The sequence below is a fragment of the Papilio xuthus genome, unplaced genomic scaffold (genome assembly GCF_000836235.2).
Source record: "Papilio xuthus unplaced genomic scaffold, Pxut_1.1 DF826938.1, whole genome shotgun sequence".
NCBI lineage: Eukaryota > Metazoa > Arthropoda > Insecta > Lepidoptera > Papilionidae > Papilio > Papilio xuthus.
This window is the reverse complement of record NW_013531711.1, coordinates 4,287,089-4,299,884: the sequence shown is the minus strand read 5'-3', so window position 1 is coordinate 4,299,884 and position 12,796 is coordinate 4,287,089.

Genomic DNA, 12,796 nt, shown 5'->3' with positions numbered 1-12,796 from the left:
CGCCAGTTGTCAGCTTTGATCAAATGCGCTGTCATATCCTGAGGCAGTAATGTGAAAGAGCCAAAGCTTCAGCGAGTTACAGTGTGCCGGAATGAAAGAGCCAGAGTCTCAACGAATGTCAGTATGAAAGGGCCTAAACCTCAGGGAGTCCGGCACTCGTCGACACTAATAGGCGGCTGTCAGCGTGGGCGATCCGCTAAACATTACCTTGTAAATACCGGTAAATATTTGTCTTCGCAATTATTGTACTCGTTCTCCCGCGTAGACGTCAACAAGGTACACTTAGCTCCAAAGAGGAAAATCTGCATTAGCTGTTATGGATATTATAGTAGTTCTAGGGCTAAGATGAAATAAATATTTCCATCCAAACAATTGCATTAATATTGACCTGTGATTGTCATTTTCTCCTAGGGTAGATTCAAAGGCTGAATAACTTGATTCGTTATTATTTTTTATCAATATTTAATACGAAGAACCTCTCCATAATAAACAAAAGAAAGTCCTTAAAATACACTACAAGTAAAAGTCAATACAAAAGGTAAAGTGGACTAGAAAACATATATCTTGAAATATTTTCACGTCACTGGAATTTTAAGCATAATTGACCCATTTCTTAATCGAAGCATGATTTGGGTCAACCGTACATTATCAAGAGAACGGGGGATATGTTTTTCTTGAATTCACTTAGAAATCACGGACTGGAAAGTTGTTACTTTGCCAAGCAATATTGCTTATTTTAGAAGCATAACAGAATCATTTTTTATTTAAATCTATATTACTAAAGTTACACTATTGTTCGATAGAATATTGTTTGCAATTTTATTTAAGTGTTAACACTTTATTTATAGAGCTTATGAAAAAACACTTATGTTTATTGAACGCGTGCTTATACCTCGCTCGGAAACGCCAATCAATCAATAATTCTCGGAAGCAAAATATTATCTTAAAATACACGATCGTTTATAATCGATATGAAATTATATATGAGATAGAGATCTGATATCGGTGTAGGCAAGTAATTACATTTCTGAGGTTGCTTCACCTACCGAATAATTACGACATTACGGGAAATTCCAGTTTAGTATATGCTCATACATTTATTGCTTTTATAACATAACTAGATGTTGCCTGCGACTCCGTCCGCCAGTAATTAGAAAAATCTTAATTAGCAACCTATGTGTTTTTCCAGACTATGTTTTACATCTGTCCCAATTTCAGCGTCATCCATGCAACCGTTGTGGAGATACCTTCTAAGAAACATCCATCCATCCAATTGCATATATAATATGAGTAAAATAACTCTTGCATTTTGCGACATGTTTTGATATAATAAATTTTGATACGGAACTTACATTGTTTATTAGATTTTAAATTTTACCTACAAACTGTCCCAATTTTTAGGCTTACTTAATCTTCTTCTATTTTATTCTTTAAATCTTTGTCTAAACAGGTAACAGAAGCTCAAAGCCTTTTGCTAGTAAAAAAATATCAATGCCTTAAAGTTTTATTTGATGTAATTACGATAAACGACATTTCCACGACAAGTTCAACAAATATACTGAATTAGATTCTTAGGATTCAAAACGAATCCCCAGTGTCTAAGCACTTAAACCATTAATGGTCTGGTATTCCAGGAATTTACGTCGGACAACTGTTAATATTCAAATCCTTGTTAATTACGTTTTCATCTAGCTGTCTTTAACGTTCAAGTGCTATTTCGAAGCGATTCTAAAGCGCCACAGTTAAGTCAACAGGTGGCGCCGCAAATCGGTGACTAATTACCGACGGTTACAAACAACCGGTTATAATAATTAGTAATGGGCGTAGTGGGCGGTACACGAGTCGTCCCGAAACGAGGCGTGGTCGCTTTTCGGCGATGCCAACTCATGTTTAATTTAACGCGTGAATATCGTCATGAATAGCTTTAAGTCGGTCTCATTTATTAAGGCTTTATTCGGGAATATACGGACTCCGATTATGAAGCACTTGCGCTAAATATTATTTCGCAAAATGCAGAAAGAAAGAGCAGAAAGACGGATACTAATAGAGACGATACCGTGAATTCTTATTGCACATTTCTACTTCACATGATAAAAGTATTTGATATATTCCATAATAAAGTTGTCGTCAAAAATTCTAGACTCAGCAACTCGATAACCTGTTAACTGACAACTGATGGATTCATGAATAAAAGAGTACATGATTCAAATTGTATTTGACCTTAATTATTCCAAATGGTTATTACAGCGGGGGCTTATTTCTTCATACATTCACCGATAAGCTTGATTAATTGAATAGTTTTATCGTATTGATACATCAGTTTACCAGCGCAGCAGCTAGCGGATAACGTATCTAATGTAATTCTATAGCAGTAATAGCTGTACAAAAAGTAAACAAAAAAAAACTTTAAATCGGTCAACAACTTATAAAAGTCCACTTAGATTGCGGTGCGCGTGCGCAGTTCGTGCGAGCGCTGCGCGTGACTCTTGCCCATGCTCTGTACACGCTTGCATGCATTTTTATGTTTGTCAGACACGTTTAAGGAAATCGAGTAATTATTTAATAGTACACATTATTGAAATTTATTGTATATTGATTCAAACGTAGATACAATTTAAATTGTGCTATAAAATACTTTGATTTCTTACTTGAACTTACCGTGACCAATCGATGTTTTAGTGGGATTCGTTATATTTAAATCTTCAATTACACAACTTTCATTTTTTAAAAAAGAAACCTAAGACCAGTACTAAAAAAATAACATTACAAGTCTTTCTACTCTACACATAATTCTACTATATTCACTCCGTAATTTCAAAAGATTTAAGGATATTTTTTATAAGATTTGAAAAGATCAAAACAAGGATTAGGTTAAACATAATTGCTTTTCATTACTTAAGTAATGTATACAGTAATGTAAAAGCTACTAGAGTAAAAGAACTTGACTCGAGTTTAATTAACAACAAAACAATGTGATGAAAGGGCGCTCAACGTACAGCAAAAACATGCCTGACTTAAACCCGCAAGTAAGTTGAAAGCGTAAGCAACAATAGCCATAATATCTTCTATGTGTCGGCAAACAAAAGACAGAGTATTATTCTAATTCTCTTGCGGGTTCTCGCACTCAAGTTTTTATGTTAACTACCTTTGGTGGTGATGTTGTTAGTTTTATAGTGTACGTGACGAGTTATTTGATTTTATTTCAAACTACCGAGTCGAGTGTTACCATTTGTTTAGAGTTCTCTTCTGAATAGAAAGTAGTTTAGGTTTAAATGTTTGAAAAAGAATAAACGTTTATGTAAGCTTCTTCCCACATCTCAATTAACCTCTTGTAATGCAAAGCACGAGTTAAACCGGTCAACAATCTTGTTCCTTTAAAACTACAATCGTACAATTTGTAACGAGTTTCTTTGTTGCAAAGAGAAATTACTTAAACTGCAACACAAAATCAATTACCATTAGTTGTAAAGCTGATGGGAAACTGATAAAACGCATAAGTAAATCGCAACACGCAACTTGCTACCCACACATTTTTCACCGGCAACGGCCGTTTAGATGTTATCAATAATTGGCATATCTATGAACCGTAGTGTAGTAGATCATTTAATTTTCTTAATAATTTTCTATCGGATTCTGCCTCAGGCACACGCTAAACTAGTCGCTCCATGGTTTTATACCTTATACTTGTATATCGCAATCAATCATTATTTGCTCTCGTCTTAGACAACGACAAATGAATAGATATTTTTTTTAAATTGTCAATAAAACACTTATGCAACATTGCAATGTCTTGATTTTATTTAACTCCTCAGTAAAGTGATAATGAAGTATTAAAAATACTACAGTTAATACAGATTTAAATGCCTCTTACAATTTCTAATCAAGGCTACCTCAACAGTTTAGTGTGAAAAATCTGCTAGACGGCTCTTTAATTTCTTGATAAACGAAAAACCAAGGTATAAAAAAATAAAAATTCAATTTATTTTTGTCGGGTTTAACACAATTTCGTATTTGAATTTATGAGTATTTACCAAGTAAGTACTGAATGATGTAAACTTCACTTATATATTTTGATAAACTGGCACGGTAACAAAGTAAAACTATCAAAAGATAAGATTAAGGATATTCAGAGCGGAGCGTTTTTATTAAAGGGATAGAAATTTAAAATACCGTAGAGCGCCCGAAGTCTCGCTTCCCAGTTCAGTGTGGCGGCAATCTGAATCAGTTGCGGCCGCCAGTGATTTATAGGACGTGGCCATCGTCCTGGCTAACATTCCGCCTTGTCTCGCGTACCGGTAATAAAGGTAATTTTGTTTCAAACAACGAGGGTGTATGGCACTGTGTAATATCGTCTGTTCTGTCAGAATGACGTTCTGGAATAGGTTTGTAATCGATTTGAAACCGTTCAGGCGGAAATTCATAGTTATAGTGCATACACGAGTGCCTGTGAATTTCAAATTTTGATATTATAACCGATTGAATTTAGATCATGTATTAATGTTTAGATGAAGAAACATTTTATAAGTTGGTATATTATTTTTCGTTCATAATAATAATCTGTAACCATAAAACTTTATGGTGACTGATAGGTGTTAATTTAGATTCCATTTTTTGTATTTCCGAGTTCGCAATACAGATCGAAAAAATTAATACTAAGCTTAGTTGTACCTACTGATATGCATAACGACAATTGCTGATAATATTTTTTTTATTCAAGATAATGCTGGTTATTTAACGATCCAGACAGCATTAACTGATATTCGTGTAAGAATTAAAGATAATTCATTAAGGTTCATAATTCCTAGTACATTTATTTTGAATCAAAACTTGTAATTAAAGAATCCAAACTTATTACGTTTATATCACATTAAATCACCAAATGTATAATTTATCTTCAGATAATTCTATCAAGATTTAAACTAGATGTATAATGTTTTTTATTATGGCTTTGAGGCTCGGAAACATGTTTATCTTGTTTTCAGCTCCTTGAATTTTATTACTTCAAATAGGAATCATTATCTTTAGATCGGAAATTTAGATCCTTAAGAGATAAAATTAGAGATAACTTAAGATGCATTAAAAATACTACTTACGGGTTACGACAACATATAGAAGACTGGGGCATAGATTCAACAAAGTTACGCAACATTTGACAATGTAAGAAACTGGAGTAAACAATATTGATAAATAAATATTAAATGTTATACATTAATATTATAATATTCATATTACCGATCGCAATTCATAGAACGGAAATATTCTACAATATTCAATCTTGCATAACTCAATAACGCAAATTGTGATTAGAAATCACGCATACGTTTACGGTATTACGCGTTAATATAAATGTAAATGTTAAGTAATTATGTTTATTGCTCATGTATTTACTATAAATGGAATCCGTCGGTGTGAGCTTAACTGTTACAAACTGTTCATTATGCATCGCTTCGATAGGATTAACAGAATTTGAATTGCTTATTAAGCTGATTGACGTGTGACTTTATCCTCCGCATGAAATTCTAATCGAATTAAATGGCTAAGGCTATCTATGCATTGATGAGAACTCTTGGACCGGCTTTATCGGTAACATGATCTGATCTAGATTCACTTCGATTGACGGCTGCGCTGTTACTTGCCGCTTTTAATTTGTTATATCCAACCGGTTTTCTACTAACATTTTATAACTAGCTGTCGCCCACGACTCTGTCTGCACAGAATAAAAAAAAAACTTAGTTCGTAACCTATGTGTTTTTGCAAACTATGTTCTACATCTGTGCCAAATTTCATCAAGTTCCGTTCAGCCGTTATGGAGATACCTTTAAATAAACATCCATCTATCCATTAATCCATATAAACATTCGTATTTATAATATTCGAAAGATAAGATTGTATATTGTATCACTTGTACGTTAAAATGTTTAGTTTGGGACACATTTATTTTGAAAAAAAAACTAATGCACACCAATCTTAAGGAATTGAGAAATTTAAGACTCAGAGTGCTGCATAAAGTGAATGAAATTAATTTCGTGGGTTTCTACCAATACCAAAATACTATTCAAAACTTAAAAAGAATTATAAAGTAAAATATTTCAATACCAAATGTATGAATATAATTTGTCAGCGTTGAGGGGAAACTCATCCGAGTTGGAAACTATTTCGTTGTACACAACATTTTAGATACAGCTAGCGGATTAGGGTCAGTCCGGCGAAGTTAGTGGGGATTTTGCCGGAGCTGGCATGCCGAATGGGCATTGCAGAACAGCTTAATTGTAGGCTTTAAAAGCTTTCATCGTGAACTACGAATTGCATATTAAAATTTTTGTTCAAATTTTTTGTTAGGATCGCCAGGTTGTAGAATGAAACAACGAAACATATAATATATTTATATGTAAAAAAATATATCTGTAAAGTAAAGATCGCAAACTAGAAAATATATATTGTGTTTCCCTGGCTTTTAGTTTAAATCATACAACATATGCAAAGGAGTCTGTACGCTGGAGAGCCAGCGACGGGGCGACAAAAGATTGGGCGGCAGGTATTCGGTGAGCTCGAAATTGGATAGTAATCGATGCGTGAAACTCCACTAAACTTATACTCGAGACACACTGCTTTATCGTTCAAATAACATTTCTGTAAATGAATAAAATGTTCTAAAAAAGTTTAAAAAAGTTAAAAGTTCTATTTTGAAAGAAACTTGCTACCCGTGATCTTACATCAGTATAATAAGGAAAGTGAATGAATGAAACTTAACCAGATACAACATTACGTTCAAGTAATATGTTATTTATTACATATTTTGTTCTACACTACTCGTTATTCTTATAACACTATGCAAAGTGTAAATATGTGGCACTGGGTTATACAATCTCTGCAGCTGTGTGTCACAATTTACGCAATAAGAAGCCAGACGGCTGCCGCTTTCGGACGTGGCGTTATGCACAAACGAAGGTCATTACCATCGGATATTCTATTCCCGCGTGCAATGAATCAGCAAACATAATATAGGTTTAAATCGATTTATGACATTCCAATTGATTTTATAATCATAACTGTAATTACAATTGTGTTATGAATACGATCCATATAAGATGAAAAAAACAAACAATTTTTGCGAGAGTACTACTGAGCATTATATTAAATTAATGTTTGACTGTACATACTCGTACATAAAAATCTCATGTCACAATGTTACTTACAATACTCCCTCGAAACTTTTTACAAAATTTTATATCCATAATTAATAGGTCTGAGAATCGGCTTATTTTTCAATCCCGCGAAGACGGAGTCTCGGGCTACATCTAGTTTTTTTTTTTATAAAATAATAAACAATGGCATGTCCTATCATACTTGCATAGGTTGTCATAACGTCAACATGCCACATATTTTATGCCATGAGAAACAATGCAGTGTACTTAAAAAAGTGCCTCGCGATAATTTTCAAGATGCTACTCAATATTTAATTGTAAGCTTAACCAGTATTGCTTCAACCAATCAATTTAATATATACAGTTGAACAAAGCTTCATTAATTCAGTTGTTCAAGTTGAAGATATAATAAAACATGATGTGCATTCCACGGAGTTGGCTTGTCATAACGATTGAAAAGTAATAACTAGATATGAGGGAGTAACATTGTAAAAATAGAAGTAGGTGTAACGTCCCGATGCAGGATCGACCGCTATCATTTTATACGATATGACAAATTCAAAGATACGACTCATATTTTATGCATAAGGAATATTGGATGCGCACTCTTATTATGTCGCAGAAGTTATGTCTATGTATATTACCACAATATTTATATTTAAGTAATCTGTTATAAAAATTATCTTAGTATTATAATTTCATATGGAACTTCTATAACATCAATTAAATATTAATCAAATAAAATCCTAAAATCACATCTTGGCTACGCGTCTTATTTAAGTTTATTTACTGTGGGTTTCTGAGGCCAAAATCCACGTTTAAATATTGTTGTCTCTGTTTTTTCAAAGATAACAATATTTTTAGAGATTTTGCTTTCGGAAATTAACGGTTATGTACCTAAACATATTGTTTGTCATTAACAAAATAGTTTAGGCATGTAGGAGCACTTTACGTTCCCTAGGTAGTTTATAAAATCTCTGAGAGACTATTAAAACTTTATCACAACTGGGAGCAAATTGATTAGTTTAAACTAACTTTATATTTTCTTAGGATAAGTTATAAATAACGACCATTTAATATTATTCTTACCCTTTCGAGTACTTGATTGTACATATGAGAAGGAATTATTTATGAGAATCAATGGTTGCATACATGTCAATTTCAAATAAAGTTGCAGTGGATATGATTCCTGTGCCTCCGCAGTAAGTTCTTTGTGAGTAGCTTATCATAGTCATCATTTATCATTGATATATCGCTAGGTCGACGCTTCTGCGTGTCGGTTGGGGAAGTCAATCACACGACGCATACTTTTCAAACTTGATTGAATCTACGATTTAAATCTTTAACTGATTACGCTCACCGGAGCTTTTTATAGAAGCTTTATGGTGAATTACATATGCAAAAAATCTAGATTCACGATAATGTATAAGCTAAACCGAATTACGGACAGTGATCGATTAATTTTTTTCTAGACTTTATTCAGACGTGCATTAGGTATAGATCATGATTATGTTTCTAGCATTTTTTCTACTGCTTTCTGATACTATTGTGTAAATATTAAACAACAAATTTAAGTATATATCAAACATCAACTAAAGCTAATATATTGGTAATGCATTGTTACAAAAGTCAGTAATAAAAACTACGTTAAATTTTAGTAGTTTCTGCGACTCCATTATTCGTTTATATCGGTTCATTTGCTGAGGTATCGTTTTCGCATAAAGAAATGAAAAGGAATAATCCGACATTAAGATTATAATTTTACTTCATTCGAAAGCAATAAGCCGCAATAAAGTCCCACTCACGTAGGATCAAGGCGCTGAACGGCACGTATTTTTCGCATTATCGGCTAAAATTATTATAAAAGAACAGACGTGTAGCTGCCAGTAATTTCTGGCTAAACTCTGGCAGCCAAGAAATGATTGTTACAGAAATAGCACGTTCGACATTTAAGACAAACTTAGTATAATTGATGAGGGATTCAAGAGTTCGTAGGCGCTGCAATCAATTCAAACTACGAAACGTTTTAAACAAGTTTACAAGCACCATTTGACTTGTTGGTTTCCGTTTGAAAATAAATAAAAAATGCAGACATAATAAAGGTTTTATCATTCGATTCAAAAATAGTACAACAATGTGACAAGATTGATTAACTTCGAACGTTCTCGAATAAATAACATGGCTATTGACGTGTTTAAAAATGATAAGTCATGATAGAACAATGACTACGATGTGAATAATTTGTTCTGATTCGATACGAACATTCACGTGTTTTATTGTGAATTTTATCTGGAATTATTAAGAGTTGTAAGTTGTAACAAAACAATGAGAGCATTGTGCTATCTGGAATATTAAAACGGTGTTCCTTGAATAAACTTAAATAAATTTTCGCCTGGACCACTGTTTAAGTTAATATTTATGACCGTTGTACAAACAAAACCTTGAAGCATTATTCGATCGCGCTTTAAATTTTAGATTCGCTTAAATCGCTTTATCAAGAGCAATATCGTCTATGTATTAAACATTAGATACCCACCTAACTTTTAAATGCGACCGAAGCGGGGACGTTTTACTTTGAAACCTCTCGAGAACCAAAAGTAGGGAGATTCGTGGAATTTTTGAGACTAATAAGTGTCGTCGAGGGAGCCGCATACTAAAGAGATATCTTGTGCATGGTAAGTAAGACTCGCAGTGAATATAAAGCGTCCGGTATCTATTCTAAAATCCTTTATCAGACCTCTTAAGGCATAAAAATGATGCGGCACGTAAATGACGTAAGGCTAAAAAAAAACCTCTTAACGGTTTTATCTTTGCAAAGAAACGTTGAATTTATATTTTGAGAGTTCCAGCTAAAGTTTTTATAGATTGAATTATGAAGGACAGATGGTTTATAATAATATTTTATACCATTATAAGCCGGATGAAAATTCTAAGAAACTTCAATCTGTTGTATTAACAAAAACCAAGATTGTGGTGCACGGAGGCGTTATCATTTCGCTTATTACCGGTCCCCTGCGAGCGGAGTACTGCTATTAAATTGTCATTAAAGCCACCTCGGTGTCATCTGCGATGTCCATTTTCGTGTGACCAGGTTTTTGCTGCAGTTTTTGGTGTGCGGATACTGCGTCGGCTACAGAACATGTTTCGGTTTAAATTGGATTTTAAGTCGTGAAGAATAAAGAACATTATACGTCTGAGTAATCTTTATATAAGTTTGTTGAAGCTCGTTAATGATCCTTGATGTAATTTGACGTAAATTGACCGAAGCGGACGGCAGTGGGCCACGCAACATGTCAACTATGAAATTTAACCTAACTATAGTTTAATTCTGGCTTGATTAATGTCACAGAGTTTTTATAATTTCATTCAAAGACCGAAAAAAGTTAAAGGTAAAAATAAAGAGAGGGTCAGGTTTTGTTAACAGAATGTTACATAATTAATTTGAAATTCAACAAATATAAAAGTGATAGAGTAATTTTATTCGTAACTCTAATTACTACCGCAAAGTTTTGTTATGATAAAAAAACGTTGAAATAAAAATTTCCCAGTTCGTAGTACTCATATTTCCATTAAATTTTTTTTCATAATTAAGGTTATTATAATTTTCTTGTACAAGGTCGAAGAAAGGGACGAAATTATAATGGCGATTGTCACGGTGAATTTGAAGCCGGCCATTAAGGCGCGAAGAAATTACCGCCAGCCCGAGTGCGTAATCGTCGATGTGACTCCGATATCTTAATAAGTGGTTATTGATCAAGTTTCGCCCGATACTGCCTCGGGGTTTTTGCATAATTGTTAAACGTTCCTTAGTAACATCACTTTATATTCAAAAATATTGTTACTGCTTCCACTATTACGTTTCTCTCGAATACCAAGCGCGCATTTGATATAATTGATATAGCAAGCAACATCATGTATCATATTAAATCAAGATCATCAAGACTTAATGATAAGGCGAAAAAAAAAAACAAAACAGTAGTTTTGTTTTATCAAGATTATCACTGTTTGTCGTATTTTGGTTCGATTCATTCTTCTATAATGCCCAACTAATTTCATCGCAATCTATTATAGCTTAGTATATTATTAACTTAAAATTAAATGATAAATTCTTAAAGATTCGTCTTTGTATACAAAGTTTGGTTTATACTTAAATATGCAGGGATGTTTACAAGTAAGCTTCTAACTAATTTGAATTTCAGAATTTCAACCGAGTCCACTGTCCCTTTGGATTGTATAATTTTCGGCATATCTAATTCAATAAACACGAATGAATGAAACAATTTTGTATAATCGTAATAACGAAACTTTATATTTTATGTTGTCGGTTCATTAATAAAATATACAAACTGATATTTCCCGGACTTGATAATTAAAGATTTTTTGTCTATATTAAGCAAATCGGATTGAAGAAATATTTTAAGGAACTGTACGAAAACAAAAACAACCTTAAAATAGGTTACGTTAGTGATAAGTGTTAGGAAGAAAATCCGACACTGTGCCGGAGTACTGGCGCAATACCTGCCTTACTAAAATGTCGACGTTTTATGTCCCCTAACTATTCATTCTGACACTTGACTTGGTAACGAAAGCGCGCTATTATAGCGCCTAAAATAAATTTCAAGATAATATGAATTTATTTTCACCGAAGTTTGATACGTCGATGAAATATAACACTAAAAATGTACAATTAACTGTAAAAATGGTAATCACTGAAATACATAAATCAGATAAAACCCCGTAAAGAAATGAAGATCATATCAAGGATGAGGAAAAATTTTTATTATAATCACAGTTTATTACATTTTATGAGTATCAATAAAAAAAATACAACCAAAAATCGAACCTTTTAGGACACCGAAAGATTTTTAACGTACCAAACTTATAATCGGTCCAAGCATATCAAAACTGTAAAGCAAGTAGCGAAGTAAATATTTGCTAGTTATAGACCGACAAGTTAGCTGACCTTGTAGCTGTCATTTCTTTATTTATTTTGTGCCATTTCTTACATCCATGCAGGTTTTACATATTTTCCGACAGAATCAAAAGATATCAGTGCCTCTCTCAACGGGCTAGAAACCCAATGGGCGTGTACCTTTAATTTGGCATGTAACGCTATTTTAAAAATGGAATTCGAAATGTTGACATTTTAAGTAATATCTAGTCAGATTTTAAATCAACGAAGTTCGCAATCGCGTGGCAACTAAAACGTGAGATTATAAAACACCGAGCGCTCGGTAGATTTAATATCAGTGATACATTGATCACAAGCGAGCTCGTATGAAAGGGTGACAGTGATACTCCCCGCTGTTTCTTTATGTCTAACTTTATTGGGACGAAATGTGTCTCTTGTGAATCGGATCAGGACGAGCTTTTCATTGTGAGGCAAATGATAATGGTAATGTGTGGACGCCATGTCGCGCTTTGTTGTGGACCACGGAATCGAGTTCTATAGATGTGACAGTATGATCATATTCTTCGATAACATTATATTAGTTTTAGAATAAAAATTGTATGAATATTATTTAATGAAATTTGTTAATAAATACTTCTATGTAATCTAAATTGTAATCAATAAGATAGCATTTTAAGTAACTACTTATAAAGCAATGACGAATTAAAAACTCTAGAAGGTTTAAATCTTTTAGTAAAAT